This window comes from Rhea americana, unplaced genomic scaffold (genome assembly GCF_003343005.1).
Source record: "Rhea americana isolate MKP2758 unplaced genomic scaffold, rheAme1 scaffold_150, whole genome shotgun sequence".
NCBI classification, from domain to species: domain Eukaryota; kingdom Metazoa; phylum Chordata; class Aves; order Rheiformes; family Rheidae; genus Rhea; species Rhea americana.
In genome coordinates this window covers 1,983,058-1,996,168 of record NW_028185595.1, presented here as the reverse complement: position 1 = coordinate 1,996,168, position 13,111 = coordinate 1,983,058, and the positions used below count along the sequence as shown (strand labels likewise).

The 13,111-nt window shown below is 38.9% G+C and overlaps 1 protein-coding gene across 1 annotated transcript in view; it reads left to right on the top strand.

Moving 5' to 3' along the window:
* The window catches only part of TENM2 (teneurin transmembrane protein 2), a 167,304-nt gene that overhangs the window by 25,559 nt on the left and 128,634 nt on the right, over positions 1–13,111 (top strand). The window lies entirely within an intron of this gene.

Below are 13,111 nucleotides of genomic sequence, written 5' to 3'. Positions count from 1 at the left end.
GGGGATGCCTCAAGGGTAAAGGRATGGAATATAGGAAAAACAATAAAATCAAAATGCTCCAGTTGTTTTAAAAGTGATTGGCTATCCTGAATGCCTTGATATGGATCCAAAATGATCTGCACTGTGGGTGGGTTTTGTTAAATTGCATTCAGAAATCATATTTGCCCTTGGGCAAATACGCTTGCTTTTATGCATACTAGGCAAGTCATGTGCTCTGCAATGAAATTCACCTGGTGCTTCAGTCAAAAAGCTAACGTCAGTCATCATACCTTTTATGCATATCCAGTCCCTTGGTTCTTTGTGCCTGTTTAAATATGCAGAGATGCTTTTTATTATTGCCTAGCCTGTAAAGCACTGACATATATATGTAGTGTAATTGATTACACTATAGGCCCTTCTCTGCRTATCTGTTCAGCACTTAGAAATACAAATTAAAATCATGAAGCATGAAGTATTTTGGTTGTTGTGTTCTGATTTTCTGATATTTGTGCCATTAAACTGGAAAGTATTTCCCTTACGCGCTGTGTGTCAATGCTTTCCAAATAACCACTTCTGTAGCAGTACGTGGCTCATCTCCGTAGYGTTGCAGTGCCGCTCTCCGTGGGAGCTTCACAGTTCTGGCACGACCAGCGCTGTGCCTAAAGGTGGGATAATCGGAGAATACACGCAGGGGCGTTATTTGAGCACCGTATCAGTGGGCTGCACAGTGTGTCCCTAGTTAGTGAAAGGGCTACCGTGAAATTTAATTTGGAATTTTAGAGATACATTTTGAATTGGAAATCTCAGTAATAACTTTCCCTTTGCTCAGCCTTTTAACTGTGAAATTCAGCTGGGGAGTTTTGAAGCAGCAGGTAGTGTTGCAGCGCTCTGGAGGGATTTTGCCAGAATTCAGCTAAAGTGCTTGCAAGTGTCATTTCCATATTTAACTAATTTCAGTTTTTAATTAGCTCCGTGTGAAAAATGAGAGTTCACGCTGAGCTAAGCTGTCAGCATAGACTCTTGTTTCCTTTCTAGCCTCTCAGGACAATTATTGCAGCATCCTCTGGTTTTTCTTCAGTAAGAGTGCTTAGCCACAGCTCTTTCAGTCCCTCCCGTTGTTCACTGACAGGGAGGAAGCGAGTGTTGTGTCTAGCTTGCTAAAACAGGGAAGATAAGTTCTGAAAATATTTCACGTACAAAATTGGTTTAGTAAAGATTCAAAGAACTTTATAGGTGTGACTCTGAAGTATACAGCAGAGTAAATTGTATTTCCTCCTCGGACTTCRCTGGTACGCTGCAGTCAGTTACACTGTTCAAAACAGTATCTGATCATTTCAGCCTCGTAATTTATTGCATTGGATAGCATTACGTTTTAGAAAGCACAGCACAAAAGCAGATTATTTTCATGGTGCTTTCTGTAGCCTGAGTGCGAACAATGCAGTTCCCCAGAGGCTCTGTCATTCCAAAGGCCTATGGGCCGCTATAAAAAGAGAACTGATTTTGTGTACAATTCCATAACGCAGCGTAGGGATGGAAATTTGTTAATCCTGCATATGAACTGAAAATCTGCCTCTGAGGACTTGAATGCAAATGGTAAAGTACGTACATTTCAAGAATGAATTGAGAGCTTCAGTTTATGCAAACTCTGCAAAAAAACAGGATGCAAACAGATTCCTTAAACAATTTTTGGAAGAGTAGATAGCAACCCTGAATTAGTTACATGAAATCCATGTAATACTATTGTTTATTTTTTAAAGAATATAGTCATTAAAACATCAAAATAACATATAAATGGAAAACTGGTGAAGCAACTCTGTAGCTGTTATCACAGATTTTTTAAAGCTATCGTGGAAGTTGAGATGTGTAAATATTTATAAATACAGGGTTTGTAGTATTCTCATTTTAATTCTGTCCATATTCTAGGAATCTAAATATTTTTATATATTTTATTTCTCACTAATTAGTATGGACAGCTACTTCCAGGAGACGGAAGCAGATTTTCTCTGTTGGACTATAAAATCAAATATGTCTTCCACAAATTAAAACTGAAGGAAACAATTCTCAGCTGTAACACTTCTTGGGTACTTAAATATTAGCAGTGTTGTGAAGGGAGAAGCTAAATGCACTGTGGAAACTTGCCAGATGCRGTGACATAAAGGAGCTTCCAGTCATTTTTATGCTAAGTTGTTGAGGACCAGCTTTGATACCTGCTTCTGAGTTGAAGCAAATACTCAAAAGGAGAATAAATTTACTTTTTGCAAAACACTTCTCAGTTCATACTGTTCTAAGAATCTCAGAAAACAGCTATTCTGCTGTGCTTGTTGGGGACACTGAAGTATCTGTTGCCTCCAGCTGCAGCAGTCCTCACAATCAAATTGTGCATGTCAGCTGCAAAGTGAACTTAGATAAACTGTGAAGAGTAAGGCTGAAATGCTAGATGCAATTTTGAATATAGTTTAATTTTTAAAATGTGTAGTGTTTACCACTTCTTCAGTCCAATAAAWATGGTACTGGTTTGATTGCTGGCCAACTAGGTGTTACAAAAAGGAGAACCTGAGCATATTTACTAAGTACAGTTCTTGTGTGGTTCTAGCTAACATGTATTGCATTCACCCGCATTTGAAAATATTAGTGTAAGTGGTTTTCTCTTCAGAGAAAAATTCTCCATTATTTTATTGATAAATGATAGTGTTAAGTGTGTTAAAAAATACTATTTGATACAATTCAGTTACGCTTTGCATAGTGTATGTAATTGAGCTTATCATTTCAGAAGAAGGTTTTCTGAGGGTGTATACTCTAGCTCAAATTCTGTTCTATGATTCATTAATTAATTGCATACAGTGATACATATGCTGATGCATTATCTCTCATGTCCAATTCACCATGCAATTTAAGCTGTTGATTTTGAAGGGCACAGGGTTTTTTTGGACTGCATTGCCATTGCCTGCAGAAAACACTGTTTTGGAGGAATGACTGTGATATCCACAGTCTTCAATACACGAAATTAATAGAAGAGTTCTGAGGTGAAGCTCTCTCCACTGAAGTCGGTGACGATTTTGACCTTGATTACAATGGGCCCTGACGTTCAACCGCGTTGCAGACTGGCTGGTGATCAGCAGCCTGCGTTGCTGTGGCCTCAGACCATGGGACTGGCTTCTTCGCCAGTTTGTATGCTAGACAGGAGGCTTCTTTAAAATGATCGGATACTCTATACAAAAGCAGACTTCATTTTTCTGTTGTGGACAGCAGCTCTTGTATTATCTCTGCTGTGAAATTTCTTGTATTGGGAAGAATATCAAATTGAGGTAGCCATAAAAACCCATATGATAAAAAGCAACTTTTGAAATAATAGGGAAAGACAAGTAGTAACTCTTATTAATGTTTAATTAAGTATTTGTCATAAGTGTATATTATAATGATGTTCCTTACAGGAGTCAGGATTTAGGTATCCAAACATAAATGTAGCTTTCTATATTTATGCATGGTGTACAGTGCTTGAAATGGACTGATAGAGGCTAGTATCCTCTCATAATATTTCTCAGAACTTGAAATGGGTATGCAAGGTTTCTTTTTTTCGTATTGACTGATTAGTTTGCATTACAGGGTGTTTTAGCGACGTAGCTGCAGATCGTATATGAGCACACGTACACACACAGATTCCATGTGAAACGCACATTGCTGCAGTTTGAAAACCTGCAACTTTGCAACTTGAAAATAAGGCAGTGGTCTAAAACTAAAATCTTGGCACCACGTAAGTCCTTCATTGATTTCTCTGGTCTTTTTAATGCACTTCCACATTGGTGAGATCACGCTGAAATCATGTCCCTGCTTTCAAGTTGCACTTTCTTAACTGCTCTAGAATCCTAGATGTGAAGATGAGAAGGTATGGAGGATGGAAAGCAAGCTTTCAAGTGGWTTTGTTAGTTACTTGGAAAGAAAAATAAGCAAACCTCAGACTTTGAAAATCTGCCAAGACCCAGGAAGATACAAAATTAAAAATTGAGTATATCCCAGTTATAGTAAACCCACTATAGCAAATGGTTAATAGAACATGTGTAATGAGAATGGGGGGAAAAAAGGATTTCTTAAAAACATAACTAAAATAATAATTTCATGTTGTTCCTTTACAAAAAAGTTACAATTAAAGAAATCAATGAGAATTACAGCTACACAACCATAACTAACCAGTTATGTAAGACATCTATCAAGTAAAACCGTACTTGATTTTCAAGTATGATTCTACTTTGGATCAATAGGACATCCAGCTCTCAATATATTAATAACGTCTGCCCTGCAAGGCATACAGAAGGCTGAACTCTGCATATATACTAAAGGTAGTCTCTATCTTCTTCTAATTGCCCAGGATATAATTTGCACTGTGTTTATATATACCTTTGGAAGTGTATTGTGAAAGAAGTTTTAACAGTTTATAGTGTTGAAAATGAATGAGAAACTTCTGGGGGAGGAAATCATGTTTACCTTGCATCATTAGATTTATTTCCTCCTTCTAATGAACTTTTAAATTCAAGGCTTAATTCATGCAGAAAGTAAAATCTGAAATTTTATCATACGTGCAGTGTTTACAGCCATGTAATTCAGTTAAACTGTTCTGCATAATTTGTGTTAAGGAAGAATATACTCCATGATTAGAAATGATACATACTAGTATTGGGGATAAAATGTGGCCATTCACAATCATGTGATTCTACTTCATTTAGTGAAWTAAAAAAGAGTAACAAAGGAGAAAACTCTTGTTTTCTTATCCATATGACTGCCAATGCAGAGGTTGAGCAACAGTCTGAATGCTTTGGAACAGTTAGRTTGAGAGTCGTCTTCATCTTGGTTGTAGAGATTAGGGCACCATGTTGCAGTTTGGGAAGATGAACATAAATCTAATAAAATGATTGACATGATATCCCTTACAGTTAGAATTAATATTGAAAGTAAATCGGTTATTTTATATGTAAATTATAACTCTCCTAAGTGCAAGTGGCAGTGATTTAAAAGACTATATTTATGTCTGTATTCCCTGAAACTACAGTTTCAGGTCTCAGCTACGCTCTTCCTCCTTCTGGAAGTARAATAGAGATGAGTTGAGTACTTCGTTCATGATAATGGTGTCTTTTACCTGCAAAATTAAAATTAGATTCAATTTGCTTTGTATTAACATTAAATGCTCACAGTTTCTCATAAAAAGAGGATTTTTTTTCACTGTACTTTAGACAAGAGCATCCCTTTCTGCTTTTCTCCTGCTATTTCAAAAATGACTGTTTTGGCAAGGCTGGTTAAGCAGTTACTCTTTAATGTGATTTTGGACCTTCTAGGCTCAATGATGCCGTGATAGATAAATAAAAATACTCTTATTAGTTACAGCTATCTAGGTCAGTTGCAACATCAAAAAGATAGCAGTCTTGACTCTTAAAGTTGCCAGAAGAAGTAAGCTCATCTTATACAGTCTCAGGAACAGATTAATCTTGTGCCAGTTTTCTACACACTGTACAATTTGCAGCCTGTCAGGAGAATGGATGAACGGGGCGCTGTGTTCTGTTTCTCCTTTAAGGTCTTTGCCACGTGATTCCAGATTCTGAAGGTAGTATGCAGTGCTGTTACCCTTCTTATGACAAAAATTCATTCAGAAAGTGGCACAAAATCAAAACATTTCAGTAAAGACGACTGAAAAGGGAAAAGTCAAAAAGTATCAAACAGCAATTCTTTCTCAGTCACAGTTAGAGCAGCGAAGKGGGAACTATCGATTATCCGAAGTGCAACATGTTCCTGCAACCTGAAGCTCTGTTGTGGTACTCCTAGCAATTGCATGCCAGGTGCTAATATTCTCCTTCATCAGGTAATTCAAAGGACATGTAAGGGTTTCAAGTATTTTGAAAGTCGAAAGACTGAAGATGGACGTAGAGGAATAAACCTTCAAAGCCTTGCATGGCAGGTGAGCACACAAATCCCATTGCTGCTAACGGGATTTGTGGGTGTACCTTTCATGCTGTGCTTTGAAAATTCATTCCATTCAGTTTACTGATGTACATGGGGAAAGAAGTCAGTCAGTTTGGGGGTGGGATGGGGATGTGTGGTAGCCAATTTTTAAAAATTGCTTTTATTAGATCTCCCTATTTCTTCCCTGTGAACACACTGACAAACATCTTACAGTCGTTCCGTCTCCTTTTTCATCTGTAAGAACATTTATTCAAAAGRAAGCAATTAATAAATCCCAGCAGAAGTTGTTCTGCTGGTAATAACAATGCACCGATTCATAGATCCTTATGGTATTTCTATAAAGTGCTTCTGGGTTTGAAGGTTTCATAAAGCAAAAGCCAGTGCAGCAGTGAAAAGGCCAGCAGAACCTGTAACTGGTATTTGTTGTTTGTTGTTCCACAAATTTATTGTATAATCATCTCTCAAGATATTCCCCACATAGTCAGAAAATTCAGACTCTGTTTTTCTCTTTGGAGAGTTGCAAGAAATTTAGAAGTAAAGCTGCTGAAGGACTCCAGTTAACAAAATGAAGAATAGACAATAGAAAATGCAGAAGGATAACCAGCTTAATCAATTGGTGGAGAAGTGCTAAGAAACATGTAACAGAGTATAAAAATATGCAGTAGTAGCATTGTAGTTAATGGAATTTTCCGTTTTTAACATTGTGGATTTGGGGGGAAAAAAAAGTCTTCAATAAGTGATAGGACTTGGTCAGTGTAATACGTAAAATAAATACAGACGGAAGAATGTGCTCTCCAGCCATGATGTAGAAATACCTATTCTTGTAATGAGAACAGTATAATCCTGTTAATTTTTGAAGTTATGTATTTTGGTAATGCTATAAATTGAATTCCCGAATGTACTTTTAATATAAATTTATTAAGAAGATTAGTGCATACCAAGTAGGATATGGATTAAGAGAAGCTTAAATTTACTGAGACCTAGTGACCATGAAACAGAACCATCTTAGTTGTTGAATTTCAATAGCTGTGGTCAATAAGCAATTTTCTGTATACACTGTAAAACAAAAAAAAAGTATTAAGTTTAGATCGTTACCTTTTTTGAAATACTACTTTAATCTTTCTTGAAAACAATTGAATATTCACAAATAGAAGATCACAGTATGATCAGGAGTGCATCCAAATATTTTAGCTGAAGTGTGTAGAATTCTTAGTCATTAATCTTACAACTTGAGTTCATAAATTCCCTAAGTACTGGGTATTCCAGCTAATTCTTTTAGTTGAACTTCAATCTCTGATTATAAATCTAAAATCTACTCTCAGGAGAATTTAAACTCTTACCACCTGTATCCCTGAGCTCTCTAACAAGATACTTTGAAAATATTCCTCCCATAAGTGGCTCAGATTTGCTATTAACAGTAGTTATTTAGAATATTTACTACTGCAGTGGTGAATAACTCCTTTAGATTGAGGCCCCTGTGAAGTAAAGGTCAATCTTTGCAGCATGTCAGCAATTGCCATTTTATATACTACATTCCTAGTCTATTTAGAGATGCTGAAGCTTGTACTGTAGGGTACCTAAAAAATGTACTGCTTCTGGGAAGTGCTTTGTGGCATAAAAATTCAAGGGTTTGCTTGTGATAGGGTGGTCTAAACATCCCTTAAGGTAGCAGAGSTGGTGGGTAGGTACGAGTGTTTTCTGGGCAGGCTGTGATATAGAGCAGGGCATAAAAATGTATCAAACATTGCAAGAAACATTTGAGACTAGCAGATGCCCTGAAGAGTGCTGTGTACGTGTGGGAGCAGCTGTGCTGGATCAGATAAAAGCCAAATAATCCAATAACTTATTTTCAACAACCAAAAGTAGATGTCTTGGAAACACTGCAAGAACCAGGCACAATGTTATGTATAGTTCTCCCTAGTGATTTTGCACCAATTCTTCTAGGTCGTTTCTGAGATGAGGACAGGTGGCCTGACAACATTCCTTGCTTCGCTCACTTTTCCTTTTCTCCTGATAATTCAGTGTTTGACTTGCTTTTTTGACTTACTTGAACATTAAGTTGAAATTTCCAAGGAACTTCTCATCTTACAGCACAAGATTTCCCTTCAGCCTGTTGGTCAGCTCGGAGCTCACCACGTTATAAGCGCAGTCAGGGTTGCTTTTCTCCGGTCACGTAAAGTCGTCACGCAGTTCCCAGTCAGCCCTCGCTTTGAATAATGCAGTGTCGGTAGCAGACTCCGTCACTGCACTGCGCAGCCGCTTTTCCATTTGCAACTCTGTCGTATCAAATGATAGACCTTTTTGAAATACGACTTTAAGCTATCGGGTGGGTAATATAGCACAAATGCAGGCACCCACCCAGCAAGCCAAGTGGCCATGGCTTTGGTTTTGCCTTTGGAAAATGGCGTGGGAACGTGATGAATTTTACTGAGATCTCTCAAATATCCTCAGAAGGACTCTGGCATCCTTATTACAGTCACGCTAGGTGTCTCACAGCCTAGTGTGTTTGTTTCCTCTCTGCCTGTATAACAAAACCACATGTGACAGCAACATATTCCCGGTAGTCATCAAACAAGTTCCTATTTTTGATATTTACATGTAACATGTTACATCTCCCAGCAGTGAGGCTCTTCGGGCGCCTGCAAACCCGGGTTAGAGCCAAGCGTGACTTTTTCAGGGGCTGTGCAAGTTTTGCCCACCCAGCTCCTCCACTGCTCTTCTCGCTGACCTTCAGAGCCCTGCTGTTCCTGTCCTGGGCATCTCTTGAGGAGAGACTGTCAGTTGTGATGAATTGTGCATTTGTTTCATAAGAGGGGCAAATAATCCCTGGAGCGCAGGCCTACTGCACTCATTTCACTTGTGACTTGAGTTAAACACGAATCTAATTCTCTGGAGAAGTAGTAGTAGAAYGAAAATCTGCTATGTACTCTGCTCTTTTAAGTAACTGTCATCTTATGAAAAATGCTATCAGTCAGTAAGACCAGTTTCTGGCATCCGTACAGTTTTGTTGCATGATCAAGCAGTAATAAGAGTAGTAAAAAGAATCATGAATCTCAATTGAATAACATGTAATAAAAATAAAGCATGCAATAATATTTAAGTATTTTTTCAATTTTGGGGGATGCATTTATTCTTTTCAAGTAATTCAGGTTACCTATCTGTATGTGCAAGGAAGTGTAAAACGCTAAACTTCCTTCACTTCATACAAGTATTATCATGCATCAAGACCAAATGCAAAAAATATATATAAAATAAACAATAGATATATAGATAGTTTTTTGAACAAAAAAGTTATAGAATTATATGCTACATTAAGCATACGTAATTTTGTTTCATCATGTCTGCAATTCATTAGGCTTGATTCTGAAATCATACTGATGTCATTCAGCACTAGCTATGCTGTAGTAAGTAGCATTATGTCTTTGTTCATCTCATGAATGGTTAAAAATGAAACTTCTAGTGTTTCCACTCCCCTATAATAGACTAACCCACACAAAGCAATCTGCTTTTAGTGTTTATTTCCTAATGTTGTTTGTGATATACAGAATGGACCAATTTCTATTTCGTGTGAAGGAAAGCTGACCTGCTACAATTAAAGAGAATAGCATGACTAGATATATCCTGACAAAGTGAGAACATAGTTTGATGGGATAATTTTGGGTGACACTAATTTAGGATGACACTTATGCTTCAGAGCTGTTTAATATTATGCTTCAGAGCTGTTTAGTAAGCATGGCAACTTAATGTTCTGGCTAGTTTTAAAAACTTCTTGCCTTTTTGGATAGTTTAGGGAATACTGAATTTTCTAGACAACCTGGTGGTGCGTGTCTTGCAGACTTCAGCTGGGAAGATGGAGTAGGAACAGGAAGAATGGTGAATCATTGATCTGCATAGACCTCCCTTTAAGAGGGAATGCCATCGCGTAAAGGGCTAAATGCAAACGCTGATGGTATCCTGCCTGTTGACAGATGCTGGGCTGTAGCACTGGGAGATCTTTAGCAAATGGAGAGTTCAAAGGTATTGACTTTAAAAAATACATAGTTTGGGATGGTCAGGAGAGCACGGGGAGAGGAAGGAGAGTTTTCTGAGCTTGGACACCATTTTCCGTTGTACTAAACTGTGAAAGGAGCGACGATAGGGGTTRTGGCCAAAAAAAGAGAAGATTGAGCAAAAGAGAAAATTGGGACACTATGGAGTGCTAGAGAACATTCACAAAGGTTTTGCTTGCAAACTTTGCTATTGTTTTCTGCAGACCTGCAGACCTCTGTGATTTCAAAAATAATGTGTAATGTGACCCCGGCAAACTCCGTCTTAGACTGACATTTGGTAGGTCTCTAGTGGTAGACTACTTCTCTGCTGATGTATATGTAGGTTCAGCATCTATTTTTTTTTCTTCTTTTTCTGTYTGTGGCATGTGTTGTGGGGGAAGAGGTTGGCTATTCTCAAAATTCATTGTTTCTATATTCTCAGTTTTTAGAGTATACAGAATTCACCATCGTAAGTTACTTGATCAATGATAAATTCTGATAAGCTCAATATTTAAAAATAAATTATTCAAAACACAAAGATTATGCTAAAATTTTGAGGAAAAAGTGAACACATCTAGCTAAATAACTACAAAACATACCTGTATTCTTGGTACAAGATAATTTATGAATATCCTGTATACGTAAGGAATAAATTGGCACTTTTTTTTGATGTTTCAGGTCATTCCCTGACAGGCTGGAGTCAGAGACTGCCAGACCTTGGTGTCTTTCTGGGCATATGGATCTAGCAGGGTATCCACCTCAGCTGGCTGGTCAATACTTGTAAATCTGATGAAAGTGTGTGTTTGGAGAAGAAGGCAAAGCCAGAGCATCACAGGCTCCTAAGCTGTAGTTTCAAGAAAACCTACAATAGGATAAATAGGAAGCAAACACAAATTTACTGCCTCAGATTTCTGCTCTGACACACGTGCTCAGCTTCTGAGTGGGTCCCCATGTTTCTAATTAGATGGGCTTCTGCTTATTCCTTTGCTGGAGGCGTTTTTGTTTGATTAACAGTACAAAAGGTTAATCATATAAATTTACCATCTCACAGCATTTGGAAGCAGGAGAGAATAGGTAGCTCCGTGTTCTCGCTGCTGTGCTGCCGTTCAGGTTTGCAATATGCGGTACGAACCCAGAGCTTTCCCCTCAGGCCCCCGCGACACACTTTCCTTTCCTCGGTAGGAGATGAACAGGCCTCGTGCTTGTGACTTCAGTTGTCTTAGTGGAAGTTCGTAGATCAAGTTGATGGATATGAGAGCTGTGCAGGAGATTTGTCATCTTCTCTCTGTCTCTGTTGGGAGCTGTAGCAGACATGCAAATCCCCGGCCTGTTAGGAAGGAGCTCTAATTGCTCCTACCTAATGTGCATCTATGATTAAAACACAGAGCAGCAGTGTTATTAATGAAATCGTGGCATACTTGGAAGCAGATGGATCAAAGTTTGTCTTAATACTATGTTAATAAGATCTTTTTTAATTCCTTGTCTGAATTTACCTAGTTAGCAACTGTAATTCTCTTGGACAGACCATTAGTTATGATTTCCTTATCTCCTTGTTGTAAGGAAGGATTCTTACTTGAAGCAACACAYTTTCATCTCTTCATGACCTACATTTATGGCTGTACTTGCAATGAAGAAAAATAATTGCAACTTTGCATAGACACACTGAGAGTATTACTTCAGCGTGGAACACACAGGTCTCATTCTCCTCCGTAACTTGTTTTCACTTTGGAGCTCTGAAGCTCACTTCATTTTTATTCATCCCTTGCTTAAGGGAGTGATCCAGATAAACCGCGCCTGGAGCCCTGCTGCGGGCCCCTGCGTGGGGCTCGCCGGCAGCACGACCTGCCGCCCGGCTGCTCGCTCGGCGCCCCGGGGCCCCCGCGCCGCCCGCTCTCGCGCCCGGTGCCGGGAGGCCGCAGCGGGCTTCCTCGTCGTTTGAGCCTGATGAATAGTTTTTCAGTTTCTTTGCCGCATTGAAAAGAAAATTAATTGCTTGACGRGACTGAAAAATACCTTTTAAAATGTTTGTTTTGTCAAAACGAAGAAGTTGTAATTGAATAAAACGTGTGATCTCCCATAAATTTTTTGTGTATTTTCCAGGAATTCTAAACATGTTCCAGAAATGGAAGTTGAGTAATTTCTCAACAAAACATAATTTTCAGGTTCACACTTAGCTTTCTTTAAATTGCCAGCTACTTTAGCGCATTGTTTTTGTCCTAATAGGAAAAATTTTGCAAATTCAGCATTAATACAAAATTTGCATTTTTTTGGCAACCACAGTCACACAAAATGTCTCCAGACTTCAGTTACTTCCTTAGGCATCTGCTGGGCCCATAGGTCTGTGTATGGGAAGGTGACGTTACGCGGGCTGTYTCGCTTCTGAGCTGCTGCTCTCAAAAACACGGAGGCTAAACCGTGTATGGATTATGTGCTGAGAGGTTTCCAGGATCTGGAATAGGTGGATCTGGGGGGATTAAAGACTGGAGGGTGGGGGGGACTGTTTTTTTGTTTTTTTTTTTTAAGAATATGCACATGAATGAGTCACACCTAAACGGATTCCCTGTATTCAGAGGTAATGTATCTGAGTGACGTTTCAAGCACAGTAAATTGCAGTTCCCGTGATAATTCTTTTCCTTAACCTATGCCTGGTATTTGATGTCTGAATGTTTAGCTGTGGGGCYGCTGTCAGTGTTTGTGACTGTGCCAGTTCTCCTGCGGATGCTTTAAGTGGATGCAAAATGTCTGTTGATCTTATGCAGATCTGGCGCTGTAACAGTGAACAATTATARAGATGCCCGTAATCGTACTGTTGATATTTTCTTCTCCTGAATGACAGTGTGTCCCTTCTAACACCGTACAGTATGTAACTGAAAATGCTGTTCTCTGTGGTAGGGGCAAACTTTGTGAACAGAACAAGTGGTGGTGGTGTGCATAAAGTAAATAAGAGCATCGCTGTGGGCTCTTGCCACCTCCCTCCCCGTTTTCCTCTGTATTGGGAAGATGCTGTGGAGATAATATGATGAAAGTATGGAGATATATTCGGGTAGCTTCCGTTTRTACAAGGTGCGGATGCCCTTAAACCCCTGTGCCCGCCACTGGGCGATCCAGACCCGCGAAGTCTCGTGCATCACGCACAGCACTCGCTCAGGGAGCGCCGG